The sequence below is a fragment of the Lissotriton helveticus genome, chromosome 3_2 (assembly GCF_964261635.1).
Source record: "Lissotriton helveticus chromosome 3_2, aLisHel1.1, whole genome shotgun sequence".
In the NCBI taxonomy this organism is placed as follows: Eukaryota; Metazoa; Chordata; class Amphibia; order Caudata; family Salamandridae; genus Lissotriton; species Lissotriton helveticus.
In genome coordinates, this window is record NC_136062.1 from 129822652 (window position 1) to 129836422 (window position 13771).

The following is a 13771-nucleotide window of genomic DNA, read 5'->3' on the forward strand; positions in this document are numbered from 1 at the left end:
TTATTTTTTTTCCTTTTAATGTTAAGGCAGAGAAAGATCATATACTCAGAAAATGGATCACTGCCCCACACAGTCAGCAAACGCCAAGACATAGCACTTTGCTTTCTATCAGCTGTGCTGCTGTACAACATGGCTAATAGAAATTGACAAAGCTAATAGTGTTCCCAAAGGCGAGACCCATTGGCTTTGCCAATGCTTGTTCAGCTATCAATTTGCTATTGGGGGCCACTTTTAATTTGGAGTATAGGCCTAATTTCTGTCCCAGTCCAACTCTACTGGGCAAGATGCTTTGTTAGGATGGAACTGAAGCAACCAGAGGACAGGGATTATGTTATCATAAGTGCAGAAACAGATCAACCTAACAGATTGAACAAAGCAGCTGGGTGAAGGCTCACTGATCACTGAGGATTTCTTAGAGAAGCTAATATATGCAGTTATTCTATCGAAAACCTAAACAATACAATTCCAGATTACATACGGATATCCATTCCCACATCTTTGCAAAAGGGTGAGCAGAAAAATAGGTGCACTAAATCTGTGATACAAAATAATCACAGAGGGTAACATCCTTTTCCAAAATACAGAAGGAAGTGATAAGAGTTACCCTTTTAGTGGTATTTAGTGAGAAGATCTATGTCTACTGACAGCGGTGTATCCTCATATCTTGTGGAAATTGTTTATAAATTATAAAGAAACTGAATGCCGAGTCGTGAAGGGAATGATAAAGGGACTACCAGATTTAGTAGGGTGGAATGGATTGCCTTTCTGCAGTACATACCGCACATGTGTGAATCAACTATTCCGCTGTGAGCATGGTGGAACACAAGAGATACCTGTGTATTTAATCGTATTTTATCAAGCCCATCAAATCTCTGGTCTTTTATTATTACCATACAAAGAGAAAGTTTAAAGCTTGCATAGGCAGACTCAAAACCCTGTATAATAGAGGCATCTCGCACCCCAGGACACTTCTTTATCCTGACAATTTGAATACAGAGCAGCAAAACCAGGGTTAAGGAGCACAAAACAGCAAACATACCTGTCTACTCTATTACTTTATAAAAGTATACTTCCATACATGTATATTACATTAAACATCAATCTCGAGCAACCAGAAATGACACCCCAGTCTACTAGATAAATTTATCAAACAAACATTTAGTTAGTATTAAGTCTCTTTTTACGTTTCTTCTTTCTAGTACATTCTAATATTGTATTTCACAAATACATACAGTGGATTAATAACTTACATCGCTAACACTCTATCCCGCCTAAAAGTGACCAATCTGTTTACCGATCCTAATTGTCAGATAATCTCTCTCTCCTTTGCAAAAGGAGACTCTACCATCATCCTTGTCAACTCATATAACAACCTATCGGAAAATGATTTCCTGATCTTTGTTGAAAACATGCAGGAGAGATTAGGATGCCTACTACAGCGGGAGACTACCTCCAAACCGATTCATCTTCTCTGGGGAGGCGATTTTAATCTACATCCGTGCACAAAGGGAGCCCTCCAACAGTGTGGGTTTGTGGACGAACAGGAAGTCCCATTAGCTCACTTCGTTCATAACAAACCCGGCAAAGCTATGAACAATACTCTGTCAGAGTTTGACTTAGTGATAGCTAATTCCCCAAAAGAGAAAGAACATCAGTTCGACCCAACCTACGTGGGCAGAGGCTACCAGACAACGGTGGACTATATTCTGCTCTCCCAAGGACTTACCACAATGATTACAGATCACAAAGTGTTGCCAAACGCACTTAGTGACCATTACGCCTTGAGGATAGAACTTCACCTATCTGAGCACAAATCTAAGACCCCTCATATAGCCAAAGCTCTTGCACAAGAAAGTCTGCAACTGGGAAAACATAATGGCTATTCCATAAAATGGGAGAAGATTGACCCTCAAAAACTCACAAAGAACCTAGTGAACCAGACATACTCGAAAATCATCAAGTGCCTGGACCCAGTGACAAATCATGCAGAGGTCCTCTCAAATTTCGGAGAAATTTTGGCAGCGGCCAAAGAGCTGCTCACGGGGAAACCAATAAATAAACACCACAAAAAAGGATGGTTTGATCACAATTGCACGAGGGCTCTAACTGACCTAAAAATCGCCCTTCACAAAAAGTCTAGAGATGTGGGCCTCATCCAACGTCTGAGAAGGCAATATAAAAACGATTGCAGGGCTAGATTCCTACAAATGAAAGAGAAACTCTGGAAAGACCTAGATAAGAGTGCCTTTTCAAAAAACAGCAAGGATTTCTGGAGAACAGTCAGATCCCCATACCTCCTAGACAACAACTCTCCCAAGATAGAGGTGGCTATTGACGAGGGAACATGGATAGCCCACTTTGGAAATATATTTAAAACCTATGAAAACACAGACCATCAACCAATTCATAGTAACGAGGTGCACTACCCAATCTCAATATCCTTCGACATATCGGAAATCTTGATCGCCTTGGAAAGAAGTAACACCGGAAAAGCCCCGGGCCCTGATGGTGTCCCAGTCGACCTTTTCAAGTGCAATCAAGATCTTTGGGCACCTATCTTGACAAGAGTTTGTACAGCCGCAGCCAGTGAAGGCATTCTAGATTCATGGACAAGATCAATCATGGTCCCCATTTTTAAAAAAGGGGATCGCCAGGATCAGAAATGCTACCGCCCCATCTCGCTCCTGGACTCCCTTGGCAAGGTGGTGGGGAGAGTCCTCTTGGAGAGACTTCAACAGTGGAGCGAGGAAAAAGCCATCATCTCGGATCTGCAATTTGGCTTCAGAGAAGGCCTTGGGACAGTCGAGCAGGCACTTAATCTGAGTCTTATCATGGCTAAATACACGCACGCCAAGAAATCCAAGGTCTACATGGTTTATGTAGACCTGTCTGCTGCCTTTGACTGTGTCTCACATTCCAAACTATGGGCGATCCTAAAAGAAATGGGTGTGGAATCCTCTTTGCTGGACCTCCTGAAAGAGCTGTATTCTGGGGCCTCAGCGAGAGTTCGCTTCGGAAAGTGCGGTGAGCTGACGGAGTCGTTTGGTGTAGAGCGGGGAGTTAGGCAGGGCTGTGTCCTGGCCCCCTTTCTCTTCTCACTCTACACAAACGGCCTTGAGGAAGAGATGCTGAGGGGGGCTCAGGATATCCCAAAGTCGAATCAGAGACTGATCCCAGCGCTCCTCTACGCGGATGACGCTGTCATCCTGGCCCGTACTCCTCGTGAACTCCAGCACTCACTCAATAGATACACCTCATTTATGAGCTCACTGGACCTAAAGGTTAACGCAAAAAAAACCTTTGTCATGATCGCGGGGGGGGCAAAGAAAGATACAAAAAACATTTTTCTTGACAATCAACCCCTCCAAATTACTACACAATACCCATATCTCGGGATCATGATAGATCACAAGTTAACATGGAAACCAGCTGTGGAGGCCAGATGCCATCTCTTTAACCGCTCAACAGCAGCCTTGCAGTCTTTTTCACGGAAACTGGGAAGGAGGCGCCCAGTAGAACTCTTGAGGATCTATAAAGCCAAGTGCCAAGCTATCGCGCTATACGGAGCAGGAATCTGGGGCCATACGGATGTTGGTGCCCTTCAGAAAATCGAAAATAAATTTATTAGATTTCTTCTTGCTACTCCGAAGGGCTCATCAACCTACGCATCCCACGTGGAACTTGGTATCCCCTATCTCCAAGACCTTATCAAAATTCAACCCCTGCTATTGTGGAGGCGTATTTGGGTTTCGGACACAAATACATTAACACAACTGATTGTGACCGATACAATGTCACTCGATCATTCCCTTAGCCTGAAATGGCTACGCTACATCAGATCTTTCTTCATCGACCTCGGACTTGAAAAATACTACCTTCAACCAGAGGCGATGGCATCCCTCCCAAAAAAAGAGCTCAAGGAACTTGCCCTACGACATCTGGAGACATTAAGACTCTCTGCTGATGCTGCAAAACCATCAGTGATCCAGGCGAACATAGTCCAGCAAACTTTTGGCATTCAACATTATCTCACTCTTCAGACCAAATTATACGAGAGGATGTTACTGACCAGACTTAGACTGAACCTATTTTTTAGACTGGTCACGTTTCCGACAAACAACCTCTGGGAACAAACTTTGCCCCCATGTCCTTGTGACGGGACATCAACTCAATCAAACATCCACGTGATTATGTTCTGTAAGTTTTATCACCCTCACAGAAAACGTTGGATCCTCCCGATCTGCAGGAAGTGGGGCCTTAGACAGTGCCGACCGGCTTTTTACCGTCTGCAATCCTTAGAGTCTGAAGAACTTTGTTACCTAGTTTTAAATTTTTTAAAGTGTATTATGAATCATAGGAAAAACCTTTAGCTACATGTACAAGAATCAACATTTCTTTTGTGAAAAATATTTTTAAACGTCTTCTATATGAATATATGCCTATTTTAATAACAGTATTTTTCCTTTTTGTCTGCGAAATTGTTGTCTTTTATGGTTTTCCTTGTGATTAACCGAATAAAGAAATTTATTATTATTATTATTATTATTATTATTATTATTAAATACATACAGTGAAAATATATGATTCAATAACACAACAAATGGACAGAAGTAAAATATTGAACAGATTTACTCTCTCTAGATAATTCCAACTACTCTCCAAGCATACTAAAATTTAGTCACAACCACAAACATATCTCGTTCACACCTCATTTGTGCACCCACAAAATCAAGCAATGAAATGCAGTTAAAAAGAGTATGGTACCCAGACCAATACCAATAATTATACTAGTATGAAATACATGCTTTGAAACAAATATTATAAAGAATTATCCAACATAGTAATATTTAATAGGACTAGGTTAGAGATCTGATGCACACTAATTGGTTAAAGTCTGACTCTGGTGTCGGAGTCAGATACTAAAGCCCTAAATTGAGTGGTGAGGACATTCAGCACTGTTATTTTGAGTAGGTTGTCTAGATCATTTAGACAATATGTTTTTCAGGCCATTGCATTTTTCCTGTTATGGAACCTCAAAAGGTTCTTTGGGTGTCTGACGAGATTGTAATTGGTGGTATTGGCATGGTGGACACTCTGGGTGACATGTCATTCATAGTGATCAGTATAGCCTCATAAGGCAAAGAGTGAGAGTAGCATCTAGGGTGTGTCCTGCTGTTTGTGTGGTTCCCTGTTCAAACTGCTACCCTTTTAGGTATCACTGGTTTGCCAAACAGGATATAGAAATAACCAAGAATCGAGAGGTTGTGGTATTCCAAAGGGGTGATGACCAATTCAATTGTCACAGCGTCTGAAAAGGCTGAGCTGGATGGAGCTAGATTCCCAGCTTTTAGGATTTGATGCTGTGTGATGGCAATTTCTGATTAGTAATGATTTCTATTCTGCCACATAGTTCTGTCTGATGTGCGTGTTTAGATTGCCATTACACTAGATTCAACCCCAATCCATTTTTTGTTAACGTGTATCTGTATGTCTGTTTGGATTGAGTTCTATTAATCAGCAACCACTCCTCTGCAGTTTGTGCTTGTGTTTTTCTGCCTATAGGTCTTGTAGCTTGAAGGGATTACCTAATGAAGTATAGATGCTGTATTATCCCCAAAACAGTTCTCAATGAATAAGGATTAGGTTCAGGTTGAAGACGGTGATGGGGTCAAAGATGTGATAGAAGCAGTTCAGGGCAAAAGGTTTAAGGGAAAGGTACATGTAGGAGGATCATAGTTGAATATCTGCAAATAAAGTCCATTGGAGGAAGAGCGATCTGAGGGTCATAGTTAACCAATTATTGTACATTAAGCCTCATTCCTCTAGTCCCAAACAGGGTCAAAAGAGAAGTTACACAGTAAATTTCCCCAAGACTCTGAGACTCATGGATTGGATGGCCTGGATGTAGCATTTAAGATGCTTGTGAATAAACTCCAGGGTGGAGTCATGAGCATCCAATTAATAGCCACAGGACAGCAACATGGCTTGTGAAGAGCATGAGTTCTCTCTGAGGCAATGTGAAAGGACGGGATAATTGGATGGGATGGTCACAGCTGGCTCTCAGACACAAGACACAAAGACCCTGAAAGGGTAAATAAGGGAAACTATTAGAACATGAAATAATGGGAGCAGGTTAGAGTCCTCTCAACAGTAGGATATTTCTTCAAAGATCAGCATACCTCCTTTGTTTCTTACTGCTATTTACAATTCCTGTCTTCATCGCCATACCAAAGTTGCTAGCAGGGCAGAGAGTGCTGTCTGAGGCTATATTAAGAGGTGAATATGTGAAGTTGGATTGAGCAGAGCCTTCTCACCGTACCGTGGTCACTTGTGGCCAAGACAACCAAGCATGCAGTCGATGGAGAGTAAGCTTCAACAACATTAAAAGGCAGCGAAATACAGTCATTAACTTTCAGCAAATATAATACAGAAGGCAGGCATCCCTTCTAACAATGGTAGGCTATTTTGTCAGCCATCATCAAGATTTGTTTTTACCTTACTGGTGCTCGAGAATTTGGGAATCAGAATATCATTGCCTTGTCATGCGACAAAACTATTGTCTAAATACAATTTACAAAACAATATTGCCTCTTGGAGTAGTTAATAACAAAAAATCCCATATCCAATGAAGAAATGTTTTTGTAAATTATAGCTAGACCTTGATGACTGTAGGAACTTACTATCTTTAGCCTGGTGTAGACCTATATTTTTGATCTTTCTGCTATTGCAGGGTGTAGAACTCTATTCGCCTAACCTGTGCTGAAAAGTAGTAAGTTGCTGGTTCTCCCCTTTTACCATTGTTGAATTGGCATAACTATAATTGACCTAGTAAACTTACCTATAAGTCCCAAGTATATGGCATATGGTATACTCGGGGCCTGTGTGCTAAATTGCACTAGAGGATTGCAAAGTAAACAGAAGGAGATGATGGACGGAGTGCCGAAATTTTCCAGACACTCACTCCCAGTCACAGATCTGGGTTGAATCCATCATCGTTCTTTAGCTTACTTCGTCACCCCAGTTTAGACCCAGCCATATGCAAATCTGTCTTGCCCATGTTCCTCCAGCCTGAACTGCCAAGCCAGGTCTTCCCTGGGCTGGAAACAAGCATCCTGGGACCGGTTTTGGGGTAACACCCCTCATCAGCCAGACTAGCTTGAATCCAGTGGCAAAGTGAGCAAGGGACCCACGTCTGGACACACACTGCCAACTCAGGGCGAACAAAGTAGAGGATTGCAGAACATATTGTGCCATCCACTACAGTGGCTGTGCAAACATGGCTTCAGACCTACCATTATAGTCTGACAATAGCAGGTCTAAAATTAAATATTAATAAGTAACCTTCAGTAGGCCTTAAAGCCCATAATGCAGGATACATGACATGTAGAGAGGTTATATTAAACATGTCTTTACTGTGGCTAGTGCCTAAAAACTATTTTTACTGTAATAAGGTTGACTGTTCCTAAGCACTGGGTTACGCTATTAAACTTGATAATGCTATATTTGGCTAGGAAACATTTAGGAATATAATTAAAAAACTCTTCGTAAACATTAAGGAAAAGCTACTATCTATTTCTTCTATCTATTTCTAATACTATATATTTGGATATATCGAAACAGCATTTGGCGTCCGGTACAAATAATACCAACCATCCCACCGTTTCCCAGCCATCTCTTACCTATGAGGCCTTGAACTTTTGGCCAGATATCAACGTTCAAGACCTAAAGGACATTCTTAGCAAACTTAAATCAGGCTCACTAGTTGATCCACTCCCGATCTCTTCACTCAAACTACTTGATACTCCACAGCTCTCTGTGATCTGTGGAACCCTCAATCTGTCTCTAAAAAATTCCACTGTTCCAGCTATGTGGAAACATGCCATGGTGACACCGCTTTTGAAAAAAGCCTTCGGCTGATCCAAAAATCCTCGCAAATTTCCGTCCTATTTCCCTTCTGCCCGCTTTCTCCAAAATTTTGGAGAGACATGTCCACTTCCATCTCGCCCAGTTCATTGAGGCCAATGACGTACTTCACCCTTCTCAATCAGGTTTCCGTCCAGAATTTCCACAGAGACAACTTTGTTGGACGTCACAGAAAATCTACGCCTTCTTTTGGATAGAGGAGACACAGCTGCGCTGATTCTACTTGATCTCAGTGCAGCGTTTGATACTATCTCTCATACCATACTGTTAAAGTCCCTCTCTTCAATGGGCATCGGTGGTCAAGCCCTGGGATGGATTGCATCCTTTTTAACTGACCGAACATTCCAAATCTTCTCAAATACTGCCACCTCCAATATTCATGCGTCGCCTCATGGAGTGCCTCAGGGCTCGGTACTCAGCACTTTGTTGTTTAACTTATACGTAACACCGCTGGCACATATTGCTGAACAAGAAGGTCTTACTCTGTTCACATATGCAGATGACTCTCAGATCACCTTTTCCCTCTCAGATTCTGATCAAGCCTCTACTTCCCTCCTTCAATCAGGCCTTAGGAAAGTCGCCAAATGGATGAGTGACAATCTGCTCAAATTGAATGGAGGTAAAACGGAAGTCCTAATACTGGGTCCTAAGCAGGATCTTTGGAGTTCCAGACACTGGCCATCTGAGATGGGTGCCCTTCCTATTCCATCGGACCAGGTACGAAATCTGGGGGTTACCATTGACAAAGGTTTAACTATGCAGCCCCAGGTTAGGAAGTTAACAGCCACATGCTTCACCATTCTGCGTTGGCTAAAGAAAATCATTTGGATGCTGCCGGGTGACACACAGAAGACCGTGATCAAAGCCCTTATAACCTCACGGTTAGATTATGGCAACGTCCTTTATCTAGGGGCTACCCAGGCAGTCACTAGACGCCTTCAGTTAGTCCAAAATGCCGCTGTGAGGCTGTTATGTAAATGTCACAGAACAGAACATATTTCCGGACACCTCCGTGCTTTACATTGGCTCAAGGTGGAGAGTAGAGTCAAATTCAAAACTCTCAGCTACATGCATACAATAAAATGGGGTACTGCCCCTAGATACCTACAATCCTAGGTGCATATTTACACTCCTGCGCGTTGTCTCCGTTCCTCATCGTATGGCTTTTTCAGCTTGCCTGAAGTCTGACTCTCCAGAATGGGCGGTAGGTCGTTTTCTTTATTGGGCCCCAAACTGTGGAATTCTCTCCCCTTGACTATTTGAAACGAAACAAGTTATGTTCGTTTTCGCAGAGCCATTAGGACCTGGTTGTTCAATCAATAAATCCCTCTGTTCTTCACAGTATGAACTTTCGTTCTCTCTAGCACACTGTCTCTTAGCGCCGGGAAACCCTTTTTGGGTAGCTGTCGTGCTCTACAAGCTTAATAAATAAATAAATACTTTTAGAAAGTTAATATTTCTCTACCTAAAGCCAATGGAGGCTTATATGCACATTGCTCTTCAAATACAATTTGGTATTATAATACACAAATCCTCATGAACAGCTACTTCAGACTTTGTCAGATTCCCTTCTTCATTCCATACTCCCTCTGTCTTACAGTGATCTTCTGCCACTTTGTTTGAAAAGCTAAAATCTTCACTATTTTCTCATCATAATATGCTGGTATCTTTATGGGATTTTAAATCCTACCTTAACAAGACTGTGCTCTTTAGACAATAAGTCATGACATGTGCCAGTGTAGATTTAAAAGCAGGCCAGAATACATGAATGTAATTCAACATTAAAAGGGGAATGTTCAGACCACAATTAGATGGTATGGGTAAATCCATATATTCCTTCCATTAAAGATATGTCCATGCATTGTCTCTCTATTCGCAAAAACTGAGCATAAACATGTGATAAAAAAAGTGTAGCACTGAACACTATTAAGGTTCAAAAGTCCTACAAGAGCTTTAACTGCTTCCCATGTTTTACTTTGCTTGTGAGATGATAGCACCTAGTATTGATCCTGCAGAGGACACTACACCACTCTGACATTCCTCACTACACTTGCGAAAGATGGCCAATTTAGTAGCTCCAGAGTCAGATTAATATTATGACTTTTCTAATTAGCTTCATGCCTTGTTGATTTGGCCATGATTTAATAAACTATGTATCACAATTAAAAAAGAGACTAGCTGCACTTTGACAAGAATTTGCACCCTAATAGGATTTCGAAGAGTAGGAGCAATCAATTGACCACCCACCTCCTACCTTAATAGTCCCCTGTTGCTGAATACCAGATATATCTCCTGGAGGCCCACAAGATTAGGCTTTTCAACATTGTATATAATGCTTTATCATGAAAGGCTGTACCCTGTAATTCCTATTACCGAAGAATATTTATAATGTAGAATCCACCTCCAACTTCATCCACATCTCCTAATGCATTCCTTCTACCTGCCTTTCAGAACCCTGTACACCTTCCTTGCTCCAGGCTCAGCATTGCTTCCCTACAAAAACATTGTTAGCTGGCCTCACACATCCTGCCCCAAATGGCTCTGGTACACACCAGCCAGCCCCTCTCTTCATTTGGCACTGCAAATGCTTTCTTAACAGCCTCTTCATGGCCAATAACATACAGAAGTGGTGGGCACTGTATTATTGAAGGCACCACAAATCATGCCTACTGTTAATATTATATTGTGAATTAACACATGATTTAAATAAGATGGGTGATACAATGGGGCCCAGAGGTGGTGCGTGTATGACAGGACTAATATTTGTCTGCGGATTCACATAACTTTCTCCTGAGATCTGTTCTACAGGAAGAACACAATTAATCATGTAAAAATTAGCCTGAGTGTGTCAGTAGAATACCTGTAGTATCCAGTGTGTCCCCGTTCCCTGTATGTCTGAGCTGGTGTCCGAAATGATGAGAGTGAATGATGTAATAGAATGTTTGTGTGTTGCGGGGAGTGGAAGTTGGGAGATAGGGACAGTTGTAGGGGGATAGAGCTATGACAGGACCTATCTGTTGTTGGTGTAATCTAAGGATCTAACATGTAATAATAGAACCTTCCTTCTACTTTAGTGGCTCCAACTTCCTGTATGAAGACCCTGTCCTCTAACTACAACAATATCTCAGTATTTAGGGTCTGATATACAAATACATGCTACGGTCAGAAACACTGCAGTCCATAACATTAGTGTTTGCATCCTCACAGCCAATAGCAATTAGGAAGGGGCGTCAAAGGGATAACACTCAATAAGATATATCGAAAATTTGTGAATGTGATTGAGGTCGCAAACCATTGAAAAGTTACTGAGTTCTCAAAGGAGGAAGTAATCCATTTCAAAGAGGAAGCTGCTCTCTTTGGACAACTTTCACTTTGTGAATTGAGTTGTGTGAAATTATTTGGAAGCACCACCTTCAGGGAGCATAGGCTGCTTTAAAAAAAAATTCACCTTTTGGGACGCAAACGAAGGGGTAGTCATTTGCTGTTTCTTGCTGATCACCAAATCTGTGGTTGTAACTAATCACAGGGGGTTTGTAAATAACAACCGGAAAAAGGAATTTTATTAGGCAGATCATTTCGCAGCCTCCAGAGACTGAACAGTTTGGCACCTGACCTAATAGGTCACATTCCTAATTCAGACAGGTCAAAGATAGTTGGTGTACAATTCGCATCCATTATTTGTGACTTTTCTCTTTGTACAACATACCTCTAATTCCTTATTGAATCAAGTCAAGAGTGCTGGATTAATGAAACCGGTTTTGTTTTTTGCCATTGATTTTCAAGCCAAGTAGTGCGTGTTTTATAGTCATAATCTGTATCGCCATTCTCAAAAGGTTTAACAGAAGTATCTGATTATTTCACTTGTAGTACAGTGACACGAACAGTTCATCAAGCTGGTGTAGTACCAGAATATCAGAACTAAAATATAATCGGGGAGAAATATTGAGTGTTAAATATTGCTTACGAAAATTTCTCTTGCTCTAGTTATTAATAGAAGATGTACACCCATTAAGATATTATTTTTGGCAGTGATACTTGACATGATTTTTCTTTGAGACAATATTTTGGCTGGCAATATTCTGACATAGTCAGTTCACTCCTAGGTAAACTCCTCACAAGCGAGAAGCGTTATCAAGGCGTAATTCAGTATTAACACTAAATAACTGCTAGAATGTTCCCACTAGAATAGTCCCACCACTTTCATCCGACTAGAAGCACTATAATAGTAATATAGTTTCCAGGGGTATCTATCAATGTAAGGAAAGATCGAAGAACAATTATGAATAAAATTACTGCAAAGGGAATCATTGAGAAGATCAAATCTTGAGAGTGGTTTTTGACAGGTGGTTTGGCATGGAATGCCAATGGTAGCTTACATTTTTAAATTAATTTCAGGTCCCGATTGTAGATTTCAGCCTGTCTTTTTTACTATGGATTTGTGCTCGGGTGTTACTATATCGAGTTGTAACTAAAGTTGAGGACCCTGATGATAGCTTTCAGTATTGGCCACATTTTCTCAGGCTTCAAGTTCCACAGAGAAACGTATGACTTATTCAAGAACGTGATGGGTCGTGAAATGTTATCAAGATGGCATACTTGTCGCATAAAAGATCGGTCAGCTAGAGCTTATGCATACATTATGCAAATGTTGAGCGATAAGGGGTGTTCATTTTTCTATATCCCAATTTTAATGTTTACCTTTTCCAGTTTCAAATTATTGCAATACTTTTTCTCCATTAGAACTTTCTTGATTGACCAAGCAAATATCCAGGGTACCGTTGATAAACACAAACAGCTGTGTATGTGCTAATGTGTTTACATTAGGTAAACACAGTGGTACTACTAATACAGCAGATACACAAGACACTGTGAAGTAGAAAATAAGTTGGCAGCAGCTGCAGTGATCACAACCTCCGGAGCCAGGGATCCCGAGTGTTTCCTTGTTAAACGAAGTCGGTTTGCCATTTTGGTCTGGAATAGTTTTTGGTGTCCACCACACATGTGCTGATTTTCTTTTTGTATGGTTTTAGGTGTATGTTTTTTTTTTTTTTTTGCATCTGGCCTTGAGCCAAACCATTGCTTTTACAAAACATTTCTTCAGCCACCACAGCATACAGGATGGGGCAGTGGTCACCCCACTTTAGTCCCTGACTCCCTTTACTTTGAATGTCCATAAAAACCCCGTGCATGTTGTTTAAATCTGCCTAAACATAGTTTCTTGCTCTTCCGTGACAAATCAGGTTCAAAGTATTTTGTTTTACTTATGTGTATACTAACATTAAATACTAGCTATTTATTTTGCCTAAATTCCAGCTGCGCAGTCAGAGCATGATTTGTTTTACTCCTCCTTTCTAGGTATGCCCTTTGAGACCGATTTATCTGTCTGGCCAGACTATTGCTTTACCCCAGTAGTAACTTCATATAATATACGAACAAAATGGAGCTTTTGGTGCACGCTCTTGATTTATCGGTCTGTTCCACATTTTGCTTCAACCCACAACAGCTTACGGGATGGGGTAATGGGTCAGCACACTTCAGAGGTTGTTTCCCTTTACCATGAATGACTGGCCTTCGACTCTGAACATTTTAACACTTCGGTCTTTTATCAAAAACGCTCCCTTCTTTGCAGTGTTCAGAACCAGGTTTGGTAGTTACCATTAAAGTACTGCCATGGGATAAATATGTGACATTTTACACTATCATTCCAACTAATTTAAACATAATACACTGCCAAGGCCAGAACCATTGACTGTGCCAATGTTGGGTAAAGATTTTATAAACTGCTTATGTGATATTGTAACCTGAGAGCTGCCTGCAATTACTATTAATAATGATAATAATAATAATA

The 13771-nt window shown here is 41.0% G+C and overlaps 1 protein-coding gene across 3 annotated transcripts in view; it reads left to right on the forward strand.

Moving 5' to 3' along the window:
• APBA2 (amyloid beta precursor protein binding family A member 2) overlaps positions 1-13771 on the forward strand; it is a 1100835-nt gene that overhangs the window by 196928 nt on the left and 890136 nt on the right. The gene's annotated exons all lie outside the window — the stretch shown is intronic.